This window comes from Pseudochaenichthys georgianus, chromosome 10 (assembly GCF_902827115.2).
Source record: "Pseudochaenichthys georgianus chromosome 10, fPseGeo1.2, whole genome shotgun sequence".
NCBI lineage: Eukaryota > Metazoa > Chordata > Actinopteri > Perciformes > Channichthyidae > Pseudochaenichthys > Pseudochaenichthys georgianus.
The window spans coordinates 24,889,796-24,905,179 of record NC_047512.1 but is presented as its reverse complement, the minus strand read 5'-3'; the positions used below and the strand labels follow the sequence as shown (position 1 = coordinate 24,905,179).

At 41.3% G+C, this 15,384-nt stretch overlaps 1 long non-coding RNA gene across 1 annotated transcript in view; it reads left to right on the top strand.

Moving 5' to 3' along the window:
• The window catches only part of LOC139434696 (uncharacterized), a 102,204-nt gene that overhangs the window by 31,450 nt on the left and 55,370 nt on the right, over positions 1-15,384 (top strand). The window lies entirely within an intron of this gene.

Below are 15,384 nucleotides of genomic sequence, written 5' to 3'. Positions count from 1 at the left end.
CCATATCCTCTTCACTATTACTTTCCCGTGTTGCTTCTCCCCTCCCCCTCCCGCCCTCCTGGGACAGTAAAGGATGTTACCTTACAAGGTCTATGACTCTCTCTCGGGGCGCGTCGCTCACCGTCTCTTCGTTAATGGCCAAGATCTGGTCTCCTGGGAGAAGCTTGCCAAAGGAAGGGCCGTCTGCATATGAAAAGGGACAGCATGCAAAGTCACATACATGCAGGGCAAAGGAAATTGGAGTTATTTGGAGTCTTCATGTGATCCCTTTTTCACACACACACACACACACACACACACACACGCGCACGCACACACGCACGCACACACGCACGCACGCACGCACGCACGCACGCACACACACACACACACACACACACACACACACACACACACACACACACACACTAACCAGCAGAGACGGAGCGTACAATGACAGGCCTCTGGCTGCCTGCAACGAAGCCGAAGCCTTGGGTCGGGTGGCGCTGTATGGTGACCTGTCGAGCTGAGGCAGGACTCAGGGTACCACTGTCCGTACCATATTGGCTCTCCTCTAACATTGCAGAGCTGCAGAGTATATAAAACACAGATTTTGAAATAAAAGAGTAAAACATATTCTTGGAAATCCCAAAGGAATTTGCTGTGACAAGTATCAGGGTCATGTGTAGCACACTGTACCTGTCACATGCGTTCGTGTGTCCATCCTGGACCTTGGCCATCCCCTGAGAGGAGGGATCAGCATGGGACAGGGTCGCACTGCAATGGTCTCTTTCTGCTTTGCAATCATTCACCTGGACAAAAGAAAGGAGAAGACAAGGGATGCAAGGACATACATAAGTGACCCTGCTTTCTCCACAGCATGCAAACATTCCCTTTGTAGCATTTTCAAAGTTACAATCGCAGAAGCACACTGTCGCACAAAACAAACATAACAATCTTTTAAGATTATAACCCTCCAATGTCAACACGTCGGCTCCTCACAAGATCCTGCAATCCGTGAAGAATCTCACAGAGCACAAGTGCAACTGTAGTTATTTGTATCGCTAAAAGCATCTGACATTAGACGCTTGCCTTTAGAAGAGGTGCAATTATCAAGGACCTATGACATAATGCACATAGAGCATGTCTAACGGAGAAGTGTTTGAGTCTGCCAGCCTCTCTAAGTGTGGACCAAGCTACTGCTGTGAACCACACATGCTCTTTTACAGATGCCTGTGTGGGAGGCAGTGAAAGCAAGATGACTGAAAGACTGTGAGTGAGTGTGTATGTGACACGTGGGTTTCTGTGTTTGTGGCAGACAAATCACTGGGAAAAGGATTGACAGTGACTGTGTGAGAGCCAGATATGTATGCTCATAACTGTGATCTAGGACTCTGATGATTACTGACTAAAGACGAGACACCGATGGTGATGTTAATGGTGCAGATGGGCTAAAACAGAAAGACACATATCGCGGTGCTGTTGGTATGCAGGGGTACACTGTTGAGAGCAAACACCACGCTAAGTGGCACACACTGCCAGGAACAGGAGGCTGAGGCGCATTAGTCAATAGCTTAGATTCATATTCTTGTCACTTGTTTCTGATAAGAGTGGCTTATGGGGAAGCATGGCTCATTTACAATTCCAGTGAGGCATTACTGATCTCTACCTTGTGTCATGGTATCAGATGAGGGTTGATGCATCCCAGATAGGCTTCATACTGAGCTCAGTCCATGACTAAAAAGCCATTACTTTGCGTGTGCTTTGAATTACAATTGTGATAATCATTTCAAAAGATTAGAATTGAGTAAAAATGTCTCTATTCAATATTCAGCTGACTTACTAAGGATCCACGGTGCACAGTGTTGACAAATGACGCTGCACCAGTTGGTTTGGCCTGTGAAAAAGATAAGATGTTTTTGATTGAGAATGATTATTTTCTCCTTTGACTCTTCCGATGGGTTATGACAGAGCATTTCTCTCCCCATTTATTCTCCTCCATTCTGTCCTTCTGATGTCTTCCTCTTTGCTACCATCTGTCTGCCTCTCCATATTCTGGAAGGGCAGTCTGTTGGATTTACAAGGAGGTGCCAGTGACTAGCCGTTTATCAGGTGTCTGTCATTATGAATGATTATGAACTCCTCAGCATCTCTTCCCAAATTCAAAGGAGACAATTCATGACCTTGTTATGAATATCCTCTAGCCCCACCTTGTCTATTCATTACAAAGCCATCATTGTATTTCCATAGTTCCCTGGTCTTTTTTCTACGTGTCAAAGCTAAATGGGAAAACTGAAATATAGCCACCAACATCGTCTTTATTCAAGCCTACGTAACAGTTATTGAATCAGAGGAATATGTCCTCCTCGGTCTGTTTCTGTCCACATCCTCTGAGGATGCCACACAAGATTTACAGCTTTGAATTCTTCACTTAATTTACAGACGAGTTTTGGCGTTCAGAATAAGAGATGAGGAGGAAGTGAACACGGGAGATAAACGAAGATAGCCGTGGGGTGCTGGTGGGGTTTTCATGTCTGCAAAGATAAACAGCCATTCCACAGAGGGGCAGACCTTTGGTCGGGAGAGGACACCGAGGAATTCTGTCAAGAAATGAACCCCAAGGGCATCGTCAGGCCTGCATGTTGCTATGGCTACAGCTCTCGGTAGCTTGTTGAAGCTCGGGTGCATGGAGGGATAGTGGGTGTATTAGAATAGTGATGTGGCTGCTATGAGAGAGAGAGAGGGCTAGCCAGACGCTATTCCATCACCCTGCAGCCACTATGGCAAGATGCCAATATTTCGTCGGGCGCAAGAGGTCAGGGTGTCACATACCTGCTCCGCTCCAGAGTCCCAGTCTGTAGCGGCTCACCAGGCCACAGGGTCACGGAAGAATGACCTTTTACGTATAAACCTCCCAGGCCTGCATTCTAACATGGCTATCATTATAATGGAGGGACAATGCATTTCATACAGCAGTATTCCTAAATAATTTCGTTCCAGGGATTAGCTGACGATGTTGATGTTGATCCATCATTAACCAGTCAGTCTGTTTTACCTGCTCTTAATAAATATAAGGTTTATCACGTTAACCTTGTTGTTTCAACTCTTTGGTCATGCTTGAGGCAGTAGTTTGGATTGAAACAGTGTTTCTTAGAATCTAAAACCATTGAGAAACTGAGTGAAGTATCTGTGCTACAGATAGGAAAATCACTTGAATCTTTTTGAATAAATGACATAACTGTGCAGATTCTTTTTGGAAAAGTCTTTGGTATATTGGTTTGATGCATTTATGCACAATTAAATACATTTGATTTACAATCGGTGTTTCTTTTAAACCCATACTATGGACTTTAATAAACAACAACACAACATTTCTTAACCCAGTGCAGCATTCCAGATTTTTTTATTTACTATCAGACATGCACTTCAGGTCAGCAACAATGTATGTTTTATAAACCAATAGGAATATCTTCCAATTCTTAAGGCTCCAAATGAAAACCATAACTAATTGCCAAATGTTCTCTGTACATGCAATTGCAGTAATCTTGTTTCTTTGATATGAATTGCCAGTAAAATACAGAAACACCTCAACACCATTAAAGTTGTGCTTGGCTTGTGATGGGCAAGACATTTGCCGTGAAAGACGGCAAATTAATCTAGTCTGAGAGCAAAAATGAAGGACATCTTTGAGATTGTGAATACAAATAGCAAAGCTGGGGCCCTGTACCGGGAAATGAGACATACCACTTAGAAACCCTGAGGAGAGGGTACAGAAGATGCCTCTCCTGTAGCCATCTCACATTTTACTACACTCTACGTCCCTGCTGCAAGCATTAAGCATTTGTCTCAGACTATATCACCCAAATAAAATATTATCTATTCAAAATTGTAAACGTATTTTAATAACTTCATCTTGCTGAGAACTTAGACGTTATTGCTTGTGGAGTAGGTTTACATTGTTAGTCCTAATTTATGTCTCACTTTTCTAAGCAAGTACAAAAACATGCTTTGTAAAACATTTATACATTTTATTAAATGCATTTACAGGAAATATTGTGCGAAATATAAGGAATGGTATAATGTTTGTACTGCTCTAGCTATATCGGAGATTATCGAGAGCTTGACCAACATTGATTTATGCATTTAGGGTAAATTAATGCAACATTTGTCCTCATGCTACATAACTCATACTTAATTAGTTTAGCTTATTCCCACATGCAAATGTTGCGGCTTAGCCTTTTGGATGATGCATCTTGAATGTAGATTCTTAATCATGGCTTAATAGGAATTAAAGACTCCATTCCACTGACAATTAGCATGGCACTTCCACACGGCACTGCGAATTATCTGGCCTATTACCCTGTTGATGCTTGAGGAATTTTCACTTATTTTACTGTTGCACTAATTGTTAATCTTTCCGATTAACTGTGTCTGGTAAATGCCTGAATTATATATTTTAATTTGAATCAGAGATGGAATCAACAGCAGAAACTTGGGAGTTGTGATGCACTAATTGGAAATTGACTACGGTATGTTATTGGATCATCGCCTTGAGAAGCCAGACAAAAGGTGAGAGCTATCGCCGATTATTTATGATGGAAAACAGACAGAGCTTAGATCCTCGAGCTGGCTAAATAATTCATGAACTTTAGAACGCATCAGCGCAGGCATTTTGTCAATACAATTTAAAATCGGTGTTCCCTTGAGGAGTTAGTGCCACCGTAGTTGTATATAGCTCAGTTTGTTGTGTATAAAACTGATCTGAGCAGACCTTCAGTCTTGATTGCTGCTTTGTAAGCTGAAGCTATTTATGGCAGCGGGGATGGCAGTAATCCTTTGGGTTGGTTATGGTCAAAGTTAATAAGATAGCCAACAAAATGATATCCACGCTAGCTGCATTGCACAAATGTCAGCAGGTGTTTTATAGTTTTAATTAGCAAATGTTAGCATGCTTACGCACGTAACCACGATAGTATCCCCCTTCCTCTCTATATCCCTATTACCAAGGCTTAGGCCTATTCGTTGTTTGTTTTATCCATAGTACACTGAACAAAAATATAAATGTAACACTTTTGTTTTTGCTCCCATTTTTCATGAGATGAACTCAAAGATCTAAAACATTTTCTATATACACAAAATAACCATTTCTCTCAAATATTGTTCACAAATCTGAAACAATCTGTGATAGTTAGCACTTCTCCTTTGCCGAGATAATCCATCCCATCTCACAGGTGTGGCATATCAAGATGCTGATTAGACAGCATGATTATTGCACAGGTGTGCCTTAGGCTGGCCACAATAAAAGGCCACTCTGAAACGTGCAGTTTTGCTTTATTGGGGGGGTCTGGGGGGGTCCGAAAACCAGTCAGTATCTGGTGTGAGGGGTAGGGTTAGGGTTAGGGTTAGGGTAATGTTGTGAATCGAGTGGCCTGTGTTCGTCGTCCATAACAAACGCCTGCCCATACCATAACCCCACCACCACCATGCGAACAAAAAGACAATGAGTATTAAAAAACAAGTTAAACTGTTTGAAGAATAGATAGCCCAGTGGAGAGAGCCGGCGGCCCGCATGCGGCAATGTCCTCCGCGCAACTGGTTCAAATCCTGGAATGGATGAACTTTTAATCATTGCCCGCTTTTCAACTTTAATACTATAACTGATAAAAGTCCCTCTCCGGCCAAAAAAATGCAAAAATAAAAAGAATAATGTAGGCTACCTCAATAAAGATCTTTGAGTGTTCCCCATCCGACATAATCACCCCCTGCCATAATTACACAAGCACACCCAACTAATGCAACATTTTCCAGCACTCTCTTCTCAATAACCCAATACACACAATCAGAGATGTCCCGATCCGATCACGTGATCGGGGATCGGAGCCGATCACGTGATTTTCAAAAAATCGGGGATCGGTTTTTTTTTTTTTTTTTTATAAAATATTTTTTTTTAATTTAATGTTACAAAACAAAAATGACCATGTTCACGTCTTAAAGTCATCCTGAGGACTTAGTTTTGGTTTAAAATTACACAACATCATGTATGTGTTGCTTTCTTTGGGCTTGTTTTCATAGACCTGGAGTGGGCAGGGCGCAGTGTCTAATAGTAGCAGTAAGCTAACGAGAGGCTACGTTCAGCTGGTGACTCGGGAGTCGGGACAGAGAAAATGTCAGCAGTTTGGAAGTATTATAAAATTTAAAGCGAAGGCAGTGTAACAGCCAGATGCAATGTTTGCAAGGCAGAGTTTCCGCGTGGTGGAAAGAACAGAGCTACGTTCAACACGACCAATCTAATACGCTACCTGAGAAACAAACACCAACAACAACACGGCGAGTACACAGCGGCCACTCAGGTAACGGCACTGAAACAACCGACACTTTCAGAGACTTTTAAAAGGAAAGAGAAAATGCCCCAGAACAGTGAAAAGGCCAAACAATAACAGCCAAGATAGCTGAACTCATCGCGTTGGATGACCAGCCGTTATCTGTTACCCATTGCATAAAGATCGGATCGGGAAAAATCGGTATCGGCAGATTGTCAAAATCAAATGATCGGAATCGGATCGGGAGCAAAAAAAGGTGATCGGGACATCCCTACACACAATCATCAATCTTTAATTGCAAATAAAACATGATATTCAGTCTTAGTGTGTGTGTGTGTGTGTGTGTGTGTGTGTGTGTGTGTGTGTGTGCATCGAATATTTTTCAAGGCAAAGATACGTTAAACCCACTGCAGCCTTGCACTTCGCCAGGCGAGGTCGCTGTAACTGAAGCTTCGAGAAATAAACCTATTTTCGAAACAATTGTCCAAGTGGTTCGATGCTTCATTCAAAGCTTCATTTGCCCATCACTAGATTGCAGACACATACTATCCTGGGTTTGTTTGTTTCTTGTATTAGGTTAAATTACAGATCATTCGATCATTACAATTCAAATTAAACCCATTATTAAGGTTGTTAATGTTTTTTGGGTTTCATTTACTCTCTTTGCTACTTACCATACCCACCATGTGTTTCAGAGACAACAAGTTGAGGTGCCCATCCACTTCCTGTATTTATAGGTGACATCATCAGTGATGTGCTCGGTTAGACCACGTATGGAAAGGGGTACATTTAAGCAATTATACACGAGAGGCCGTTCTTGAACGTCATTATTGGTACGACAGTACTGCGAAGCGCCTCGGTCCGTACGCCTGTACTGGAGTACCAATAATGACGTTCAAGAACGGCCTCAAGTGTATGATTGCGATTCTATTACACAAACTATCATTGTAATCAACAATATCGTAAAATAATTTCATAATGTGGGCTAATTTGCTCCCAAACCTACGCTTTCTGCTTGAGTTAATCTCCGTCAGAAAGTAGTTCCTAGAAAGTAGTTCCCATGGTAACGATAGCCGATCAAACACTCCTGCTACCCCGCTTACAGTTATTGATATAATTATAGTAAATAATATATTATTAACCCATTTATTGAAAACAATTTACTGGATACTTTGTGATTAGGCACGTTCTATTTGATCGTTGTTTTATCGTGGAATCAAACACGCCTATTGACCAATCAGAGAGCTTGCTCAAACCTATGTGTTATAGAATATGTAGTATTTTATGGTGTTCTGTTTATGTAATATTGCAAATATTTGTTATATAACTAGCAATGAAGATGTGTTTCTACTTGGATTTGAGTACGATGGGATAACTTGTTTCAAAGAGAGGTATTGGATGCAGGAATGGTACAGCCTAGATTGACTCCTGTTGATTCAAGCATCTATTTAAGCAGCTGCAGTTTGGCTGTTAATGAGGTTGGATGTCAGTGTGCAGCTGTGTGCACATCAGTTTAAGTTATACTTTGTGTTTTGCTGAATTTCACTAACAAGGAGTTCATGGTTTGTCTGTACCCTGAGGCTGAGACATCACAGTTTGCTAATGGAGGATAGCATTCCAGGCTAACAGACGCTTCTCGAGTAACTCTCAGAACTCTGTTGCTACAAGGAGAGGATGGAAATAGGCTGCCTGTGAAGGACATCAGCCAAAAGCTCTTCCCAAAGAAAATGAAAAACTCTACAATTGAAAAGCAGGCTCTAGCTCAAGCCTTATCTACTTGTTCCTCGTGGGCCAACGTTGGCCCGTATACACTCCTCACAAAGTGAAAAATAAAACGTACTAGTATTGTCCCGACAACAGGACATTGGCAGCACACAGAGAATACAGATCAGAACATCACAACAACAGCCCCAGCTCACAGTGCGCACACACAGACAGTGAGTTACTTTGGTGCCTTTTTTTTATAAATTAAACCCCCGTTTGTTATATCTGGACAAAGTTTCTTAAATGTGCCTCCTTCCTTCCTAGCCGCTTCCTTACTGTACATTTATTTATTTGAGTGTGATAAGGTACTATAATAAATAGGAGCGATGGTTATTTATGTGATGCTTAAACAGGGTCAAGGGCTTGGTAATAAATAACTCAGGCTGGAGCAAAGCCAGACGGTTAAACAGGGACTTGTATATCTGGGAGAATTCACAATATTGCAATGCAGACATATTTTTCCAAAACAAACTGTTATTCCTACTGATTAACTACCAACATAAATACTGTTTGTATTTAGCTGCTAATTTACACAAACAAAGTCGGTGTTGAATGGCTGATGTTTAAGTGTAGTGTTTAAGTGTAGTGTTTGTCTGTGTTTAAGACTTCTTTCTAGCAGTAGGGGTTGTGGGAGAAAAATGCAACGTAATTCACTTTTTTGTGCTTTTTATCTGCTCCTTAAGTAGATGCATCCAAACCATAGCTGAACATATTTAGGAAAGGATAATGCAGCATCAAATATTGGGTTTTTTTAATATTTAGAATCACTGCTTTTTCTCATTTCACATACATATTTATGTACTTCTCATTCGATCACTGATAAATCCTCCGTCAGCCTATGTGCAGGCTGCCTACATTTCATATCAAATGCAGCAAATCCTTGAATCTGCCAAAATCCCGTTAGGATTGTGAAAAAGGCGACGCAATAATCTCGCCTGTGAAATGAGCCTTCCTGGACAAATACTCTCTGTCACGTGTATGGCCTTTAGGAATCTGCAAACATTAAAACAATAATCCAGGCAGCACTGTCTTCAATATGTTTTCAATGCCTGTGATAAAATCGAAATGTTTGAGCTGTTTTTTGATAGGATTAGTGGTTGTGACCTGTGGTGACAGCCTTTGCACTGAGAGAGCCAATCAGATGAAGCCATCGGCACTGGGCCTAATCCCCACTGTCACTGCAGGCTGCCCCGGCCAGTCCCACAGAAATACTGCAGGACAACGCAACAAATTAATTCTGTGGGTAAATTGAATACTGATGTATCAAAGTTAGTCCTGAACTTCTCCTATCTTCAGGGATCTTTAAACCTTAGGCAGACCCATTTGACAAAAAATTGAAGCAGCTGATATTTGTTATCTTTTGCGAATCCTTTCTCTTTTGTCCTTCACCATTACTATGTAGTTGTATTCATTCTTCTGAACATATGTGCACTGCACCATGTGATACCCAGATACGTGTCCAATGTTTCTCATTTTTGTAGGAAGACTCTCCAGCCAACCCCTCTGATCCCTGCTACCAGGTAAACACTAAAAACTCAATCTCTGTAAGGCAAGGCAAGTTTATTTATATAGCACTTTTCAACGCAAGGCAATTGAAAGTGCTTTACAAAAAATGAAAGACATTAAGCATTAAAAAAGAAAAGCTAATAAAATAAACATAATACAGATACAGACTAAAAGACTTGTGCAGCTGCAGGATCCATCACTCTGTCAGTCTCTGGCTGTGATCGCCCGCTGGCCTGCCTGCCAACATGGCTGCACCCTTCCCTCTCTTTACACCAATGACATCCCTGGTAGGGCCAGATGGCAGCCATTTAAAGAACGCTGCTTGGTTTCTCACTTTCGTTTTCTGAGCTTGCTGCCCATCTATACTGTTTTTCTCTGTTAATCTCCCTGCCCCCCCTCTCTCTGTCACTGCCTGTCTGTCTGTCACCACCTAGTCTCTCTCCTCTAACAGCCAAAGCTGACTGCCAATTGAAAATGGATTTTGGTTAAAAGGAAGCCCTGGCGTGGTGATTGATGCAGCAAGGAGAGACAGAGCATCAGCTCTTAATATGTGTGGGAAATGTCTAATGAATGTTTACAGACAGTTGGCTGAGTTGCTGATCTTTTCACCTTTCCTGCTTGTCAATTAGCCAGTTTCTTTATCTGGCTGTCTAATGTTGGACGGCAAGAGTTGGAATAGTTAATTAGATTGTGACTCAGTGGAGAAAAGTTGTTAGACTTGTGTGTGTACCTGATGTTGTTAAGTCTCACACAAATGTGTGTTTCATAGGCATGTAAGCATGAGCTTTCTTATATCATCTGCTTATGCGTTCAAGATTCCCGGCAGTTGTTTGCACTGCAGTTGCATAGTGACTCCCCGCTGGGCCTGAGCATTGCGGATTAAAATAGGAAACTGTATTTCCAAGATCTTTCTTGATGTATAGTGTAACATGAATAGCAAACTCCTTCAAGGAATACCTAGGTTTGTGTTTAGTGTGTGTAGCCCCATCGAACGCTAAAGCTGTAAACGTAGCAATGCAGGATGTGTTCAGAAGGGCTATTTGTCTACAACACCATTTCTCCAACACCTCAAGACCCAAACCATGTTCCTGTTCTCTCTTGCTTGCAAACTGCTGTTTAAAGTCAAGTTGGTTGGTGCTGATGCGAGCAGCCACAACAGCTCAGGCTCACTGAAGGCGGGTTATCTTTCACTTTGGATCAGTTATACTCATTGCATTGCCAATGCCTTTGACATTCCATGTAATTACTAGCAACAAACTTAATGAAACTTAATGAAACAAAGTAAGACACCAAACATTAACTGTGACGATTCCTTTGGATGAAACCCGGATCCAGACCCTCTTAAAGCAAGCGAGCCTAACACGGTGAAAAACAAATGGGAAATTAAAATACAGGAATGGTGTGTCTTAGTTTTGTGTACCTTTTCTCTGAGATGTTAAAATGTTAAGATACAAGTGAATGGGGTTTGGAGTGGATGTGACTTGCTCACAATGGAGTTCACAACCTTAAGGAGGATATGTCCCACAAATTCACTTTCCTCTCCAAATTCTATTAAGCAATATATGCAGACGTGAAAAAAACAAACAAATGGATTTGGTTGGAAGTTGTAGCTTTAACAGGCTGAGCATCCTTACCTGAAATGACCTCCCTCATCATCTCTCCCTCTCCCTCTCTGAGTTACTCTGTTTTTGCTATAGCGCCTCCACCATGACAAATGAAGACTAACGATTGACGACAGGCTCTTCATGCTATGTCCTGCAGTGTAATCATTCTAATGTATAAACAGGTGTCGGTGTTACACATCAATGACTCATTGACATGTAAACATGTTTTGGACTGTTTGGCTCTTAGGATTTATAAACAGTGTAAATAGAGCTCAAAGTATGAGCTGATTCATCATTTAGTTGGTTGAATATTTTAAGTCATGTTGTAAGTAAAACACCAACAACATATGTTTTTCTTGCTTTTCAAATCTGGGTATATGCTTTTTATGTTTTATAATATTGTTAATCCAACATATTTGGTTGTTGCTCAGTTAATAGCACAGCCCAGGGGCCTCATTTATAAAGGGATATACGCTCAAAAAATGGCGTACGCAATGTTTGGTGAATCGGAAAATGTCGGAACATTTCTGTACCTATTTTTTGGATTTCTACTACGTAAGCAACCTTCCCACGTGAATCCTACGCACGGCGTTATAAATGAGGCCCCTGGTCACTTGCTTTATCTTTATAGACCAAATGATTAATGCAAAACTCAAGCAAAAAATGGACTGATTCATTGACAATGAAAATAATTGCAGCATTGTCAGCTGTTGTTTTCGCAGGCACACATCAGTCCCAGTTGTTGTGGATCACAGGCAGTCCCTGAGCAAAGCTATTGGGAGTGTTTTGAGTGTGTGTGTGTATGTGTGTGTGTTTTACACAAATAGACAGCTAGTCCTGAGTCCAGCCCAATGATATGCTTTACATTCATCACTCAGTTGTTACGCACTGCACTACTTTTAACGTTGAGCATCTGGGGGGCCTCACTTGTCGCACTGTGACAAACTTGATCTGACAGTGGGTTTCTCTTTTAGCCGGAGTCAGTTACAACAAAGCTTTTCTGTAAAGACCTTGAGCCTGCTTCATTGGGTTGGGATCAATAGTCAGGCCTTCTCTCTGGCACACACACGATAAGACCGACATGTATGGAGACGGGGAGCTGTGATGGATCAATGCGGCGGTTAAGAGCCTGTCACTGAGCAACGATTGGTAGACGAGGTTAGCCAAACAGATGTTCAGCCCTGACGCTCTCTGCAGGTCACTGAGAAGCATCTTGGTTGATAAAAGGCAGATGAGGTTAAGAAATGCAGCTCATCCATGAAATAGCTTGTTACGACTTCCACTCACTTCCCCGGCCATAAAGAAAATATTTATAGAGGGCAAGGAGCACAATTTAATGCTGTCCAGACACTGCGGTTCTGTGTAGAGGTCAAGCCAAACATGGCGGTGCTGTCTGATGAAATCCAACGCAGTGTCAGCATTCTTATGTTTTTATTCCTCTGCATTGCCCTCATAACTTTACGATATATATATATATATACAATATTCAGAGTCACCGTCACAGCTCCTGATACCCCATTTAAACCTGCATCTAAAATTTTGCTCGGAGAATAGGCTTTCAAACTGAGAGAGCTGGAAGCAGCCATGCGTGGAGATACAACTCCATTGCACTGAAGCTTGGCGGTAACACCGAGATCTTCTTAACCGTCCATTTGGGTCCACTTTACCCATTCATAACACAGCACACTCGGTGGTCTTCTGAAGGTGAAATGCATGCAGCATAAATAAGAGGCAGACTCAGAACCCTTCCCTTATCGCCCGGTGGGCTTTTCTGCGTAAAGTAGTGTTGTCACGATACCAACATTTTGGTTTCGATACCGATACCAAGTCAAGAATTGCGATTCCGATTCTTTTTCGATACTTTTCTTAAAAAAATGGAAATATGGAATATCGGCTTTAAAATTAGGAATAACAGATGATTTTAGCAGTCAGAACAACTAAAGCAGCAGTGTTACTAAGAACAGAAACGCCAAAGAGTCACATCTAATATAAATATATATAAAAGCATTTATTTTAATTGTGTAGCAGTGAGTTTAACATTTTGGCAGCACTGTTGAGCATTTTGAAAATGTATTTTCATGCCTCTGTGCAAGGCTTAGTCTTTCTATCTTTATAGCCACTGGTGTAAAGTAACTAAGTTCATAAGCTCAAGTACTACTTGGGTACAATTTTGAGATACTTGTACTTTACTAAGTATTTCAATGTTTCTTTTGCTACTTTGTACTTCTAATCCACTACAGTTCAGAGGTACATGGTGTACTTTTACTCCACTACAGTTCAGAGGTACATGGTGTACTTTTACTCCACTACAGTTCAGAGGTACATGGTGTACTTCTAATCCACTACAGTTCAGAGGTACATGGTGTACTTCAACTCCACTACATGTATTGAATCCCTTTAGTTACTTCACAGATCTGGATGAATGATGTGAAATCTAACCAAGTGTTGAATCAGACTTTAGTTCCACCTGGAGTAAATCCACCAGCTACCCTGCAGTCTACAAAGTACTTCAAACTAGCTGCACCTTTACCAGCTTTGAGAACACTTTCATGATCAATCATTATAAAACATATCATATATATTATTCTGAAATGGACCAATCTGCACCATGACTACTTTTACTGTCGCTACTTTAATACTTTTACTTGAGGAACATTTTGAATGCAGTACTTTTACGTGCTTCTAGTACAAGACCTGAGTACTTCTACTTTTACTGTCGCTACTTTAACTATATTTTGATGAGAATACTTTTGTACTTTTATTTGAGGAACATTTTGATTTCAGGATTATTCCTACATTCTGGTACTTCTACTTTAACTCAAGTACAAGACCTGGGTACTTCTACTTTTACTCAAGTACAAGATATATACTTATACCACCTCCGTTTATAGCCTATGAAAAAAAAACTAATAGAAAACGAAGGCTAAAGCTAACGTTAGCAGATAGTGATGCTAGTTTGCTAGTTAAGTTTGCTCAACGATAATATTGCGACAGAAAAACTTTTCAGTGCACATCACGCTCTGCCGCTCCGACAGGGAGCTCTGCTCTGAACGGCCCGTTCACAGACTTCTGGCGTCTTTTTTGTTAACAAGCCGAGGCGCAGCGGCAGTTGCACTCCCACTTGCAGCCATGCTTCTCGTTTTCTCACATGCTCTGGCAGCTCGCACGTGGCCACGTGCACGAGAGAGGGGAGGGACTTAGAGCGTGCTTGAGAGGAGCGGGACTGCAGGCACGGCTGCAGTGCAGGGAGTGGAAGCAGAGCGCTGAACACACACGGCTCTTATTAAAAACGGCGCTTCTTCTTTCGTATAACGTTAGATGTCCAACTCGGTGTCGTGTAGCCATTCCCGCATCTCTGGTCCTAGGTCGAAGAGGCTGGCTTCCGAGGGTGGTCTATATAAGGGGCAGATGGTGATTATTATTATTATTATATGGAAAAATTGCGCTTTTTCACGGGAGTACTTTTCCCCGTCATTCTTAAAGTACCGATACTAATGAAACTGAGGAATCGTACCGTTTTTAACGGCAGGGTATCGCGGTACCTTTCAAGTATCGGTACACCGTGCAACACTAGCGTAAAGTGGTTGCTTATTAGTCCAATGACTATGGAACTTAAGGAAACAGTGACAACTAATGCTGAGATGTTGAATAAAACCCAATTTAATGATATGCCTACATTTTTTCAACTCTTAATTTATATTATATCTAAACTTCACACGCCTGTGTGTGCATACATTAAGTGTGTTGGTCTTTTATATAAGGGTGTGGTAAAATAAAGCCACAGGTAGTAAAAGTGGAATATTTAAACAGCGATTATAGATAAAAGCGATGATGAATATTTTCTAAGTGAAACAGCAGCGCAGGAAAAAAGAAATCAAACATTCATAGTTTAACAAATCTTCTTTGATAGAAAGTTTCCCGGACTACTTATCTTGAATGTATGTTCTCAGGCTGGGGAGTTTCCACGTGACTGCATCTGATTCATCAGTCAGGAGCTGGAAGGAGACGTCTGGCCTGCAGAGCTCTATATTCTCTCCCCAAAGTCTACCAACCAGCCTGCGCTCTGACGGGAGTCCACCTCTAGAGATTGCGTCCCTATTTCAACCTTCATTCCTTATCTATTTCTTGTTATTTACCTTACTTAACCTTTCAAGTTGCATAAATACTGCAAAAAAAAAGATGTTTCAAAAAGTTTTAAGTGTTGGCAGTGT